Below are 17,066 nucleotides of genomic sequence, written 5' to 3' on the forward strand. Positions count from 1 at the left end.
CTGCTACACCTCAAAGTAATGAAATTAACATGTAGTTTACTGTAGCAGCGCCAAGTTTTTTTGCGTTTTTTAATAAATATTTTTATTTTTTAAATATTTTTAAAATTTTTTTATAATATATATAGTATATATAGTATAGTACATGTAAAATATGATAAAATATAGTATATAATATAATTAATTATATATACGAGAGCTTTATGTACAAGAGTTTTATAGAAGAGTTTTATAGAAATAGTGTGCAAGTTTTTTCATATTTCTTTAGTCCCACTTGGTGCCATTTCCTGATACCACATTTTTTTGTAAGAAGTATATAGGATAGCTTTTTTTAAAAATTTTAATATATTAGATATATACGACAGGTTTTTTGGAAAGGTTCTAAATATGTACGACAATTTTTTTGATAGATAAAGCAATAAAATATAATTTTTGTTTTGGTTAGATATATACGACAGGTTTTTTGGAAAGGTTCTAAATATGTACGACAATTTTTTGGACAGATAAAGCAATAAAAGCAATAAAATATAACTTGTTTTGGTTGTGACAAGAACGTGTACGTGGCGCCTTTTTTTAACCTTTTTTTTAAAAAGGTAAAAAGGTAATTTTTTGATAGATATCACTTTTTTTTTGTTATAATTTTGACTATAAATTGAAACTAATTTAGGATACTCAGAAAAGAAATATTAAATTTTGAGCTATTTAATTTCATTTTATTAGACAAATCATACAGTAAAGTCTCAAAACAGTTGTCACATAAGGCATAATAATAATTGGTATAATTGGTATAATTGTATAAATTTGTTCAATTTTACCACACATTCTGTCAAAAAAAGTACATGTTTCAAGACATTAATGTATAATTTGTCTAAAATAAATAAAATTAAATAGCTCAAAGTTTAATATTTCTGTTTTGAGTATCCTAAATTAGTTTCAACAATATTTATTTCCAGTCAATTTTATATAATTCCAGTTTAATAATTTGTGTTTATTATAATGTTTCTTATTTACTATGGATTTCTTATTTACTATGATAAATATTTTGTATGGATAAATATTCAATAATATACCTAAAATACGATCTGAACATTTTCTTAATTCTCTGCCCACACTGTGATGTGAAAAAATTTTCTTAATTCTCTGCCCACACTGTGACGTGAAAATAATTTTGTTGTCAGCCATAGCGTTAACTACAGAAGGTGACTTATGCTATATTTAAAAAAAAATATAATTTTGACTATAAATCAGAACAGAAATATTAAACTTTGAGCTATTTAAGTTTATTTATTAGACAAATCATACACTAAAGTCTCAAAACAATTGTCACATAAGGCATAATAATAATTGGTATAATTGTATAAATGATATAATTTTGTATAAATATAAATTTTTTCAATTTTACCATGATTTCTGTCAAAAAAAGTACATGTTTCGAGATATTAGTGTATGATTTGTCTAAAATAAATAAAATTAAATAGCTGAAAGTTTAATATTTCTGTTCTGAGTATCCAAAATTAGTTTTAACAATATTAATAATTTCCAGTCAATTTTATAATAATTAAAAAAAATATAGCATAAATCGCCTTTTGTAGTTCCATCACAATGTGGATAGAGAATTAAATGTAAGAGAATGTTTAGATCATATTTCAGATATATTATTGAATTTTATTTATCCATAGACAAAAAAATTATACACATAAACTCGACAAGAAATCTTGCAATACACAAAATAAAATTGACTGAAAATGATAAATATTGTTAGAACTAATTTAGTATACATAGAACAGAAATATTAAACTTTGAATATTTAATTTTATTTATTTTTATATATTTAATTTTATTTATTTTATATATTTAATTTTACTTATTTTAGACAAATCATACACTAAAGTCTCTAAACAATTGTCACATAAGACAGTGATAAATGTTATGATTGTATTTAATTGTTGTACCATATATTCTGTCAAAAAAGCACATGATTCGAGACTTTAGTGCATGATTTGTTTAAAATAAATAATCAAAGTTTAATATTTCTGTTCTATGTATACTAAATTAGTTCTAACAATATTTATCATTTGCAGTCAATAATTATATATATATACACTTATACACTTATTTCACTTAATACGAATTTCTAACAAATTTAGTCACTCGCACTACACTGCTCTGGATAAGTACTCTTAAGTATGCATAGTGCAAATGGCCAAATTTGTTAGACCGAATTCACTATAATTACTTTTTTTTTATTTTAACACTTTCTGAACTGAAAAATTATGTAAATGCCAAACAAACGTAAGCGCGCGCCGCGCGGCTTCTCAGCGCCATCAGCGCACCTAACGTCAGAAACTTGCAGATTCCACCATCTGCACAAAGTACACTTTCTGTCCACTAATTATCTAACTACAGAATACTGAGAGTGTACACTTCTGCACTTTAAGATCGAAAAAAATTTTTTTTATGAAGAATACTATTATTTTTGATATACACTATCTTTATTCGTCTCCACAACACGTTATATATACATTTTACGACCGATACTAATATATAAATGTAATTAATATAATTATATTATATTATATACATCAAAACTGCGAGCTGACAGGTCTGAACGCCGCCATGTTAGAATGACGCTGACCAATAAGACATGAGCGACATACATCTCAACGCGACATACATCTCAACGCGACATACATCCTAGCGAGATGATTTTCTAGATTTCTCGACTTTGAATGCATATATTTATTTTTATAAAGCACACAGAGCAAAAACAAGCAGACTTTTCTTATGTAATTTGGGTATGCGCTATCGATTGAGCCTATTGCCAACTCAATCGGCTCAGCCGCTATCGAGATCCGATAATCTCGGCTCTGAACCTTCCGTCTCGCGTAAAGATACACGGTCGGTCTTGCGCTACGCGTAAACTTGGCGCGAGACACTACCGTGTCTCTTGATGCCGGCGGTATCATAAACTCATGACTCGAAAAGTTTTTAGTGTAAATGAGCAAGATTATGTGGACCAAAGTGAAGATGACTCCTCTTCCAAATTCAATTGTCTATAACTTTCGAACTAGAGGGCAAACGTTTGCAAAAAAAGAAAATTTTTAATTTTTTAGTATTGGGAGGCCAGTGTGAAGTTGCCCCTCCCCCCCCAAAATTGATTTGCCTATATCTTTTGAACTAGAAAGGGGCAAACGGAAATTTTGATGGGGCATTTGTGGGCAAACGATGGGCAAACGTTTACAAAAAAAAAATTTTTAATTTAATATTGGAGGGCTAACTTCACACAGCTAAATACTTGCCATAGTAATATAAGAGAAAGAACGGGAGCGAACAAGTAAAAAAATGTAAAAGATGTGTGAATAGAGCAAAGAAGATGACCACGCAAAAGATATGTTAGGTACATAATTTTTTCAATTCACCATTTATTTATTTAAACAAAAACATTTAATAATGAATATTGCAAAGCTATTAAAAAAGTTTGTATTAACAGAAGTACTTGCAATCAATTAGCAACTAATTTACAATATATCGTATAATATAATTATTTTATATTATTATTAAATTTGTAGCGTTTTTCAAACAAATTAAATGACAATGTTTTCTTGCGTAAAAATATGACAGCAAGTAACATTCGAATCGCGTTTCCATTTTTGGGGCACCGCACAATCCTGTACACTACTAAATTTAAAAACAGTAGAGCGGATAAACAAAACTATGAGGTTTGTTTTTTTTAGCTGAACTGGTTACACTAGTTCAGAAAGTGTACACTGAGGCGTTTGTTTTAACGGAACTGACGTCAGATGTGGTTGTTCTTTTTCGAAGTGTAGCGATCCTCAGTTCAGTAGTTCTCTGCACTGCTTGCCCTTGAGGTAGTGCAACAGTTCAGTGCAGTGTTTTAACCTGGAAATTTGAACAGGTAAATTTATGTAAACATATTAACCTTATACTATAAACATTTTATTTTGTGAAGATTACTAAAATACAAGTTACAATATGTGCATATATTTTTATTACATTATGCAATTAACATCCCAGGTAGCACATATTCGTTTCATATATGTTTCCTAAATGTATCCAATGTTTCTTAACCGTTAAGCATCAATAAAAAACGTTTTTAAAACCATTCAACAAAAACATTTTTTAAACCATAATTTAAAAAACGTTTTTTTCACGTTTTTAAAAAACGAATACTAAAGAGGGCGTTAATATTAGAATTATCGATTTTCATGTATAGATCATAACCGAGCCCCACACAAGCGAGAAGCGTGTACATGTGCTGAACGCTTTGCGCAGCATATGTACGCACTTCTCGCTTGTGGGGCTCGGAAGCCGGGAGCCCGGTAGGAAACATTGCATCACTGGATCATAGCCGTTGTGACACGACTTACGACTTGACCTATTTCATATCAAAACGCCGAACGCCAAAATTTATACCAAATATCTTCGCACTTCTGCAGCAAATAAGGTGAGTTATATACAGGGTGTCCCATTATAAAACATCCACGCAAATTACTCCGAAGATAAGGGTGATAGCAAAAAATGACCTTAACAAACGTTGTAGGATTAAAAAAGGGTCAACTGAGGGTGACCTTGACTTTGACCTCGCAGTTGATTTTCAAGATCATTTAAAGGTCAGAGTTATTTTTTTAAATGAAAACCCCTATTTTTGATTCCAAAATTTAATAGCTGATGTCAAGAGCTTTTCAAAACACTATAATGAAGTTATTTTTCATTAAGTACTTTTCGAGTTATGAGGCTTGTAAATTACAGTATTTTGACATAAAATACAAAATATCTTGTAAAACATTCAATTTTTGGGAATCTTACCTTAATACTTTTATGCATAAAATAATGAGACGAATCAATTGGTATAAAGAAAACACATAGTTGCTTTCAAGAAAAAGTATGCAGTTGCATGTTGCAAACTGCATTGAAGGAAAAATTGCGAGCAATAAAAGTAATGGTCAACAATCCATCTTGGGTGAGTTCCATTTGGCGATCACAACGCTCCTAGGATCATTTTATCCTTGTTTTTCATCGAAAGTTAAACAAGGATAAAATGATTCTAGGAGCGTTGCGATCGCCAAGTGGAACTCACCCCTTGTGACACGTTGCCAAAGCCACCGCCACTGCCACCGTTGCCACCGGGGCCACCGCTGTCATCATTGCCACCGGGGCCACCGCCGTCATCGTTGCCACCGGGACCACCGCCGTCATCGTTGCCACCGGGGCCACTGCTGTCAGCGTTGCAGCCACAGTCGTAGCCGCCGCCGCCGCCACCAGCATCATCATATTCATATCTTCCGCCACATATTATAAAAAGTAAAAATTATATCCGCTCTTAAAATAAATATAAATTTAATATTTAAATTTTTTTTTAGAGATAAAAAATTGGCAGCAACAGCAGCAACAGCAGCAACAGCAACAACAATGGCAGCAGTGGCAGCAGGAGGGACAAGAGTACATACCAGTGCTACGTAAGTTATTTTATTTTATTTATTTTATTTTATATATATTTTATTAATTTTAATTTTATTTTATCCTCGAAAATAAATTATTTAATTTGTTTTGTTCTATTACAGCACCACGATGGAGCAGAAGAAGAGGAGGAGGTCGCGGTCGTCGAGGAGGTCGCAGTGGAAGTCGCGGGCGAACTCGCGGCCACATTCACTTCCATTTCTAATATTACTTAATTACTTCTTATATATACCGTCTCTTGAAATGTCTTGAAATATTACTTATATATAATATATATAAACTTATATAAATATACAATACCAATGTATATGTATAAATAAAAAAATATATACAGGGTGTCAATTAAGTCCCGGGACGGCTGAATATTTTCTCATGTAAGGTATTTTTGAAAAAAGTCAAGGTCATTTCTGAAGTAATTTTCAACGAGGAATTCAACGGTGACTTTCAATTTGACCTTGAGCTTGACCTTCAAGGTCATTTCAAGGTTAGGTTAGGTTTTTTAAATAGAAACCCCCTTTTTTGACACCGGCAATCGAAAGAGCGGGAAATTTTACGTTTAGATATGTACTAAGTCATAGGTAGTGTTTGATCTTGAGGGTCACTCTAAGGTCATTTAAACTCGAGCAAGGTCTGGATATCTTTTGGAATAGATGGTTTTCAGTTTTTTTTTTAACGACCAAAACTAATAACTTTAACAAGGCGTATTTAGTAATGACCTAGAGCATGGCATTGAAGATGACTTTCAAGGTTGTTTCAAGGTCAACTTTTTTTATTTACTTTTAGCATTACCCAGGAATAACGACGTGGACGTAGTAAAATCTATTCCTTTTGGGGTGCTTAATTAGCGTGAGTCCCCTTGCCTCTCACGTCCGGAGTGCTTGATTAGCGTGAGTCCCCTTGCCTCTCACGTCCGGGGTGCTTGATTAGCGTGAGTCCCCTCGCCTCTCACGTCCGGGGTGCTTGATTAGCGTGAGTCCCCTTGCCTCTCACGTCCGGGGTGCTTGATTAGCGTGTTTTCTTTCAAGATTCGAAGTTTAGCGCAGATGTTCAAACTGCAAACCTTAAGCTTCTTGACAAAAAGCTATGCGGTTGTAAAAATGAGATACAGCATTACGAATCATCACTCTATCAATTAAAGCGGCCTCTTGCATAATCCGATTCCGCAGTTCATCTAAGTTTTGTGGTTGAGTGGCGTATACTTTACTCTTTAAGTAACCCCAAAGAAAATAATCAAGAGGCGTCAGATCAGGGGATCTAGCAGGCCACTCGATTTCACCTCTTCTTCCAATCCACTTATGAGGAAACTGAGTATCTAAATACGCTCGAACGTCCCTACCGTAATGAGCGGCTGCTCCGTCCTGCTGAAACCATGTATCATCATAATTATTACCTGCTATTTTTCTTATTCTTGGTATAATTTGATTTCTGAGCAGCTGTTCATACATACCGGCATTGAGATTACCATCAATAAAAAAAGGGCCTATAAGTGTATCATTCAAGATGCCAGCCCAAACATTTAGCTTTTGTGGATATTGTGTGTGACTGTCCAACATCCAAGCAGGATTTGTTTCGGACCAGTATCTGCAATTGTGTCTATTCACTTCACCTTTTAAAGTGAAAGTAGCTTCATCTGAAAAAACTATATTGTACAAAAAAAGAGGATCTTCATCGATTCTGTTCATCATTGTTTCGCTAAATTCGATCCGACGATCAGGATCATCTTCATTAAACTCCTGTACCAAATGAATCTTGTAAGGATTAAAATGTATGCTTTTCAAAACTTTACGTACTGTTTCATGAGAAGCGTCATGCTCATTACCGGCTCTACGTAGACTAAGATGCGGGTTTTCAACAAATGCTTGAGCAATTTCAATCTGTTTCTCCTCAGATGCTACAGATTTTGGCCGACCACTTCTCTCAAGGTCCTTGACAGTCCCATTATCCATAAAGCGCCGTACAGTCCTTTCGACTGTAGATTTTGAGACAGGACTTAACCCGTTTCCATTACGAAAAGTGCGATTAAATAGCACCCGAACTTCATTATAAGATCACACTCGATCTCCCCAACCACGCATCATTAATAGAGATACCCTCTCTTGTTCCGAAAGTTTAGCATTTTAAAATTTTTCAAATTCTTAGTTGCCATATTAGATCCGCCATTTTGAATTTTCGAAATGCGACTTCAGATTCGTTATTAGCAACCTGAAAAAGTCCCTGATACCAAGTATTATAAAAATTCGTTAATTTCTAAAAATTTTCAAAATGTTTTGGTGGCCATATTGGATCCGCCATTTTGTATTTTCGAAAGATAACTTTAGACTCGTATACAGTAACCTGAAAAACTCCTTGATACCAAATTTTATAAAAATTAGGTAATTTCTTAAATTTTTTAAATTTTTGGCGGCCATATTGGATCCGCCATTTTAGTTTAGACTCATGTGACAGTGCACAGATAAACAGAGTACTCGAAAGTGTTAATTGGAAGAGAAAAACGTCGAATGAATAATCGCTACACTTGAATAATTACCGTTTTTATTATTTTTTTTCGGTTTTCTGAAATTTTAAGTATGATCCAATTGAATTTGATAATTTTGCCACGCGCCATTGGAAAGCTTACATTTTTCTGTAAATTTTAAGATTTTTTCAAAAATTTTTAGATCAAATAGAAAATGGGCAGCATGGGTGTAAAGTTGAGAAAGAATGCCCCATATATATATATATATATATATATATATATATATATATTACATTTACAATATATTATTCAACTAGTCGAAATAAAATAAATATAAATGATGTATTTTGGTGAAATTGATTTGTTTAAAATATTACACATGTATAATATTCGCGCGATATATATATATATATATATAAATAGAAATAGAAATAGAATAGAATAGAAATAGAAATAGAAATAGAAATAGAATAGAAATAGAAATAGAATGTAGCCAGAATATTTCATATGAGACATTCATAAAGATTTCAAGCAAAACCCCTCCAGAATATTGCAAGAATATTGCAAATGTAATATTTCAAATAGAAAGTCTGTAGAATATTTCATTCGCAACATTCTGAAATATGTCAAATAGAATGTTGCCAGAATATTTCATATGAGACATTTAGAAAGATTTCAAGCAAAACGTCTCTGGAATGTGGCAGAAATATTGCAAATGTAATATTCTAAATAGAAAGTCTGTAGAATATTTCATTCGCGACATTCTGAAATATGTCAAATAGAATATTGCCAGAATATTTCATATGCGACATTTAGAAAGATTTCAAGCAAAACGTCTCTGGAATGTGGCAGAAATATTGCAAATGTAATATTTTAAATAGAATGTCTGTAGAACATTTCAAATAAAATATCCTACATGTAATATCTCTAGATGTTTGCAAAAATATTTCAAATAAAATATTATGTACAAGACATTTGAAATATTCTAGCGACATTCTGGTAACATTCCATGCTGTGTGGGTACTCTCCTAAAATTTGGAATCAAAAAAGAAGTGCAAGCTTGTGAAGCTTGCTATGAACAAGTTAACAAGTTAGTAGAATTTTACGTTTTCTTTTTATGTTGCCTATGTAATCGGGTATTTTTAGTATATCAATTTTTCAGACCATCTATAGCACAAACCAAAGATATAGATTTTCCAGCTACACATCTTAAAAGTCCTTTGGCACAACAGCAACAGGTATGTATATTGTTTTAGTAAATGCTATATATATTTTATATATATAGCATAAAACTTTTTATTATATCAAAATATATTAAGCTACTAATCATCATTAATTCTTATAAAATACTATGACTTTCAAATTGTGTGCATCTCATTCTCTCTTTCTCTTAGTTATTAAATTATAAAATTTTATTATCTCAGACTATATTATATATATTTAACTTCAAGTTTATTTTTATAATCAAATTAGTAATCTCAAACATGACTTCTTTGGAGTATTAGGTGCTATTGTCTATTATGTAAAAAATTAACCAATTATAATCAAATGTGAAGAGAATATTCGATTATAATTGGTCAATTTATTATGACTTATGGTTTATTATATTTAGTGCAAATCCAGCCTTATGCTATTACATTTATCGTACGACACATTTATTAAGTTTATTGATTTGCTGAAAGATATAATCTATTTGTAATTAATTAATATGTTTAAGAAATTTGTCCCACAATTTGTCGCAATATCAATCTTAATTGCTTTTCTAATAAAGAATGTTATGTTAAATAAAATAGTCCATATAGTCCTAGCTACAAATGTTTTCAAACATTCTTCTTCTTTTCCTCTTTTTATTGAAAAGAAAGAGAAAAAGAGAAAAGCTTTGAAACAATGAAACATCAAGTCGACAATAACAACCAATAGAAATTGTATTAGCTATATATTGTTGCGCCCGCAAAATGAGATATCACACGCGTCAACGGAACTCGCGGAAAATAAGTAAAACAACACAACACTTTATAAGAGAGAACACTTTAATTATAAACACTCAACAAATAGTAATCGAGAATACAATTTAAATATCAGAGCTGTCATAAACGTCCGCCCGAGCAGACAGCTACCGAAGATCTGACATATGACAGCTTGTTTACAAACTGTCATAGAGACCCTTTAAACCGCTAATCGATATCGTCTTGACAACAAATATAAGAAAAACTCTTGTTATTTACAAATGCTATATGGCTTTAACTTTATAGTGACCGATCGATATTATCGATCGGTCCGTCAGCTGTAACACACAGCATCAGCGGCGAAAAGCACAGGCGCAACACTGCTCTCCTTCTTCAAGATTGTCGTCCCGACAATTTTTCTTGAAATCAATCCAGGAAAGTTAATTGTTGTCTTCGAACTTCTAGTGTCGACTCCAGGGCATTTCAACGACTTCCTGCTCTACCTTGTGCTGCTGCATCAAGTTACCGAGCGCCGTTATCTTGATCCCAATCGAACACCTTTAAATTCGAAAAAACCGTCGACTCCAGGTACCCTCTTGGTTTCCTTGCTCTACCTTGTGCTGTTGCAGCAAGTTACCGAGCACCAATCCAGGTCCCAATTGATTAACTTCCTCTCACCATCTTCAATTTCTATGCCGCCGCTCTTCACAATTCTTTGGACAAGAGAGGGGTATCTGCCGTGGACCCATCGCTCTAAAAAGGACTTCTCAAATCCCTGCCTCAGCATTTGCTCTTCGGCCCACGGAAAAACCACGGTCAAAAACCGTGGGCGAGGCAGTCCTTGTTGAAAATGTTTGAAGAATGTCCGGAAAAATTTCTTGAAAACAAGAAAGAAATCCATCTCTCCAGATTTATTCTTCCAAAGAAATTTCTTACCTTAAAATACATAAAAACTTTAAACAGATAAATTGTCCTTTTAAAATAAATATTTATTTACATTAACAAATTTTTGAATATTTAATCTTCTTTTTTAACTAAAGTCAGACATTCCGCTCGAAAATGTCCCGTCTTCCTACACTGCCAACATTCTTTTTCCCCGTAAAATTCCAAACCATTTTTTTCATTTTTAAAATTATTTTCTTTTGTCTTTATTCTTTCATTAATTTCTTTTATCGTTTTGGCTCTTTCTATTGCTAATTTTAAAGAGGTTATCCCTTCTAATTGTAATGTTTGTTTAATAAATCCATCATTAATTGCACTAATAAATTGTGCGCAAGCTATTTTTTCACGAACTTCCTCAGAACACTCTGAATATGCTAATCTTGATAATCGTTCAATATCTGCGCCAAAATTTGAAAGATTTTCTCCGAATTTCTGCCGCCGATTAGTAAACTGTGTATAATAAAGCTGCGTTCCGATATTCACTGCAAGTACTGAAAATCTATAGTGTACGTGACATAAACTATAGATTTTCAGTACTTGCAGTGAATATCGGAACGCAGCCTAAGTTCCCAAAAGATGTCCATCTCCAAATTGTAACTCCAATTTCGATTTTAAATTCTTATATTGCAAATTTTCTATCTCTATAACGCAATCTAATACCGACCTAGTTTTTCCCCTTAAACAGGAAACTAACGCGACAGTTTTAGTATTTTCCGACCAAAAATTCGCTTTTGCTATTAACTCGAACTGAACGAAAAATTCTCTTAATGATCCCGTACCATCAAACGTATCTGGTTTTAATTTAAACCCTAACTCTTTTGAAATTGATTCCCGCGTATCTAATTCGTTTATTCTCGCTGCCCTGTTCGATATTCTATCACTATCTCTTAAATTTAATTGACTTAGCTGGATTTCATCAATCCGTTGAAATCGCTCTTCCATTCCTTGTAGCATCTCGTCCCGCTAACAAAGCTGCACTTGAAAGAAATTCTTCCTGCTGTTGTTGTCGTTCTGCGTGAAGCTTCTGTATCTCCCGCATAGCAATTTGGAGTGCCGTAGTCTCGGACGATGATGTCCCTTCAGCAGAACTCAGTGGCGTCATTCCTCGCAGCCGCGGTCTTTTCCGTGACACTAATCCAGCTTCATTTGCTTCCCGTTCTGTCATTATGCTTGATTTATCCCGGACGAGATATCACACGTGTTAACGGAACTCGCGGAAAATAAGTAAAACAACACAACACTTTATAAGAGAGAACACTTTAATTATAAACACTCAACAAATAGTAACCGAGAATACAATTTAAATATCAGAGCTGTCATAAACGTCCGCCCGAGCAGACAGCTACCGAAGATCTGACATATGACAGCTTGTTTACAAACTCATAGAGGCCCTTTAAACCGCTAATCGATATCGTCTTGACAACAAATATAAGAAAAACTCTTGTTATTTACAAATGCCATATGGCTTTAACTTTATAGTGACCGATCGATATTATCGATCGGTCCGTCAGCTGTAACACACAGCATCAGCGGCAAAAAGCACAGGCGCAACAATATTATATAAGACAGTAGCCAATAAAATGATTTAATGTAAATACTCCTTGCAGGTCTTTGTTAAATTAGCGGGAAGAAAGGCCATTATTGTGTATTACGAGCAGTTATAAGAGAGATGTGTGTTTTGTCATATTTTATAAGAACACGAGTTTTATTATAAGTAAGACTAAAGTAATTATAAAAATGTACGCTTTAGTGAAATTTTGCGATGATAATTATTATTACGTATCAAAATCAATTATTGTAAAAAAAGACACTACCAAAGCATTGTACAGTGATGGACGTAGATATGCAGCAAACGTTTTAGCGAGAAATGATAAGTAGCACATTTCCGACTTACTCAACAATAATTGAACATTGAAAAAATTTTATCTTATTTTACCTCATAAAACAAATTTAAATTATTTTACAGATAATAAAGTTATATTAAAAGAAATAGCGAAAAACATGAATAATGAAAAACCATATATTATGTACCGAAGGATTTATTTGGAAAAAAAATATAAACAAATCTGTGGAAAACAATAACCTTCAAATACAATCCGGTGAGTTTTTAATTTCAATAAATTTCATAACTGCTATTTTATTATAAATTATTATATTATTATATTATATTCGTTAATAATATGCATTTTACTTTTAGACGTTGGCACTGTGGTAAGATCTGTCGATGAAAATGGAGAGACTAGTGTTCAAAGCAGAAGTTGTGAATCTGGAAGCAATGCTGAAATAGGTGAGTTTTTAATTTTAATAAACTTCATATGACTGCTATTTTATTTTAAATTATTATATTATTATATTATATTTGATAATAATATGCTTTTTATTTTTAGACATTAACATTGTGGTAAGATCTGTCGATGAAAATTTTGGAACTAGTACGCAAAGCAGAAATGATGAATTTGGAAGCAACGCTGAAATACAATCAGGTGAGTTTTTAATTTTAATAAACTTCATGTCTGCCATTTTCTTATAAATTATTATATTATTATATTATATTCGTTAATAATATGCTTTTTACTTTTAGACGTTGGCACTGTGGTAAGATATGTCGATGAAAATGGAGAGACTAGTGTTCAAAGCAGAAGTTGTGAATCTGGAAGCAATGCTGAAATAGGTGAGTTTTTAATTTTAATAAACTTCATGACTGCCATTTTCTTATAAATTATTATATTATTATATTATATTCGTTAATAATATGCTTTCTATTTTTAGACGTTGGCACTGTAAGATCTGTCGATGAAAATGGAGATACTAGTGTTCAAAGCAGAAGTTGTGAATCTGGAAGGAATGCTGAATTACAATCAGGTAAGTTTTTAATTTTAATAAATTTCATGACTGCTATTTTATTTTAAATTTGATAATATAATGTAATCTCTTTTCACTTTTAGATATTAACATTGTAATAAGGTTGAATGTAGTAAAATTAAAACTTACTGCAATAATATGCTTTCTATTTTTAGAGATGAGCACTGTGGTAAGATCTGTCGATGAAAATAAAAACAGAGAGGCTGATACCCATAATACAGACAGTAATTATCTGCAAAATTCTGAAGTTCTTTTAACTATAGGTAAGTTTTTTATCACATACATTAAGTCCATTATATTATTTAAAATTGAACACTATATACATGGAGAATGTATTATTTCCTAGATAAAATTGTAATATTTATTTTTATTATAAGTTTTATTTTTATTTTCAGATTTGTGTTATAATATCAATACAAGTAGCAATTTAGATGATTGTGTCAAGAAACTAACTTTCGATGATTTTGGTATGTATTGTTTGATTGCAATTATCATATGTTATTGATTTATACAGTTTCATGATTTAATAATATTTTATTTCTATTTAACAGATTTGACAGATACAGCAAATATACCTGCTATTGAAGGTATAGCCTGTAATCAAGAAAATGAAGAGAACATAAATCTATCTTCTGAGAACCATCTTCTTAATTCATCGCTGCCTCCAATATCATTGTCTCCAATATCGTCTCCAACATCATCGGCGTCTGCATTGCATAGTATACAGATTTGTTCTTTTTTAAATAATTAAATAAAAGAATTACATGACTTTGATGGCGCGAGACACTACCTTGTTTCTTGATAAATAAAAGAATTACATGATTTAGTTATGATTGCAAAAAATACATCACATAATATAAATATTTCTGATTTAATCATGTTGCTAAAAAGAAATAAACGTTTTATAGACTAGAATTATAGATTTACTTAGGCTGAAATCAGATGATACGGAAAAGAGCTGCGGAGCGGAATGTACGGACCAATTAGAAAGACAGAAAAAGAAAACAGTGGAAAATAGAATGGCTGTGATTGGTCCACGTGTTCCGTTCCGCAACTCTTTTCCGTATTATCTGATTTCAGCCTTAGATATAAAAAAAAATTATTTGCGTTTTTTCTTTTTTTTTACAATTTTTTGTACATTAGCTACACATGTATTTATATAATGTACAGAATTTTATTAAGAACTAAAAAAATTAAATTACTTAAATAATAAAATTATTATTATTGTTAAATTGTTATATAAATTATTAAAAATAAAAATTTTACAGGAAACTATATACATATATAATCAATAATTTACTTTTAAAATAAAAATATGTGTGGCAAATGTACAACAGATTACAAAGGAAAAAAACAAGAATAATATTTTTTATATCTACACAAGTTTATTATTTAAATCACAACTGCATAAAAACTCTCAATACCTGTACTTATTTCTTGTTAGAAATACATTAAAGCCTGAACACAATGAAAAGCACAGGCAATAGGAATAGGGAATAATGTAGGAAAGAAAGAGAGAGAAATAGTTTTTTTCTCTTTTTTTTCTATGTTATTTCCTGTTCCTATTGCCTGTGCTTTTCATTGTGTTTCAGGCTTTACAAATCATATTTAAAAAATCTTGAGAAAACAAGACTTAGGGCCTCAGACTGAAGGCCCTTACCAGATTTGCTGACTTTTAATTTCAAGACAATGTTTTATATTTTATCTGTTAGTAGTCATACAGTAAAATTGTTGCCTTTATGTGTTTATTTCTTGCATACGTACACATGTATTTTTTGCAATCATTGGTTTGTACACATTTAAAACTTAAGATATAGCAATATTGTGCGTTAGCTAAGATAAAGAGTATAAAACATCATCTTGAAAGCTTGAATAACGGGTTACCAGTCAGCCATTCTATTAAAGTCCTTTATCAATTTTTTTCTTAGATAATGTTAATAATAGTTCTAAAAGTTATGAGTCAGAATATTTGCCATCTAATGAAAAATCTGATAAAGAATCCGATGAAAAAGATTAAGAATCCGATGAAAAAATTGAAAATGATCCATGTTCACTGAAACGTAACAAATTACAGAAAGAGAAATCAATTTTATGTACATCAGCGTCTCCAATATCAAATCCAAATATCTCGGCAAAAAATAATACATTTGGATGCAATGATGAAAATATGTCTGTGGACCAATGTAACCAAAAGTCAAAACAAAATTACTGTTACTTCTGTTCAAAATTGCAAACACAACTTTCTCGCCACTTGGAAACTGTGCATTGCAATGAACCTGAAGTTAAAAAATTCGCTACGTTACCTAAAGGCAATCCGGAAAGGAAGAAAATAATAGACACTCTTCGAAAAAATGGTAATTTCAAACGCAATTTAAACTCAGAAATAAACAATGGAAAACTCATTGTATGTAGACATCCTAACAAAAAATATAATAAAAATGCTACAGACTATGAGGCATGTGCAAAATGTAAAGGTTTTTTTTCAAAAAAAACTATACGGCATCATTCTCGAAAGTGCCTTAAAAAAGATTTTAGTAAAAATAAGTGCATAATGACTATGGAAAGAAAAGCGACTTGCAGAGTGCATCCTTCGGCAAATTAAACATTAGCGAAAATAATATTTCCCGTTATGAAGGACGATAACATTACAAGAACAGCACGATTTGATGAATTGATTGTATTATATGGTAATAAACTAAGTATTAAATACACAGCACAACACCAACACGACATGATACGTTCAAAATTGCGTCTTTTTGGACGATTTCTTATAGCATTAAAAGAAATAAATAAAAATGTCGAAAATTTCAAGTCTCTATCATCCAAGTGTCCGTATGACGACTGTGTTTCTGCAATAAATGTAGTTGCACAATACGACAAAGAGAAACGGATGTATAAAACTCCAGCAGTAGCATCTAGTTTATCTACATTATTGAAGCATGTGGGAAACGTACCCAGGGAGAAACACAAGATCGGATATACGTCTATTAGATGTCGGAGCCATCTAGTCTAAAATAATGTCTAGAAATATCTAAATTAGATGCCATGTAATTTTGTGTCATTTATTTCCTTATACAAAATTAAAACTTAATATTTACACAATAGCGATGTATTGTTTATCAAACACTGTTTAGATTACAAATTATCTTTCGGCATCTAATAGATGTCTAATAGACTTCTAACAATAAGTAAATATATTAATGCAATATAGCCTCATCAGGATAAAAACACAAAAATTTTGTGGTTAAAAAAATAATCTCATAAAATGTATTTTCTAATATTAATATTTACTTTGTATTTGCGCGAATCAATTTCTGTCTGTCATGATTTTGGAGATTATAAAATTAATAATGATGTCTACATATATGGTCGATAGCTATACCTGC

At 31.7% G+C, this 17,066-nt stretch overlaps 1 long non-coding RNA gene across 1 annotated transcript; it reads left to right on the top strand.

Moving 5' to 3' along the window:
• The first annotated feature begins 12,106 nt into the window (after positions 1-12,106).
• Positions 12,107-17,066, top strand: LOC136998336 (uncharacterized). Its single transcript, XR_010888904.1, has 3 exons — positions 12,107-13,489; positions 13,588-13,680; positions 13,836-17,066. It is a non-coding gene; the product is annotated as an uncharacterized lncRNA (long non-coding RNA).

This window comes from Linepithema humile, chromosome 3, assembly GCF_040581485.1.
Source record: "Linepithema humile isolate Giens D197 chromosome 3, Lhum_UNIL_v1.0, whole genome shotgun sequence".
Classification (NCBI taxonomy): domain Eukaryota; kingdom Metazoa; phylum Arthropoda; class Insecta; order Hymenoptera; family Formicidae; genus Linepithema; species Linepithema humile.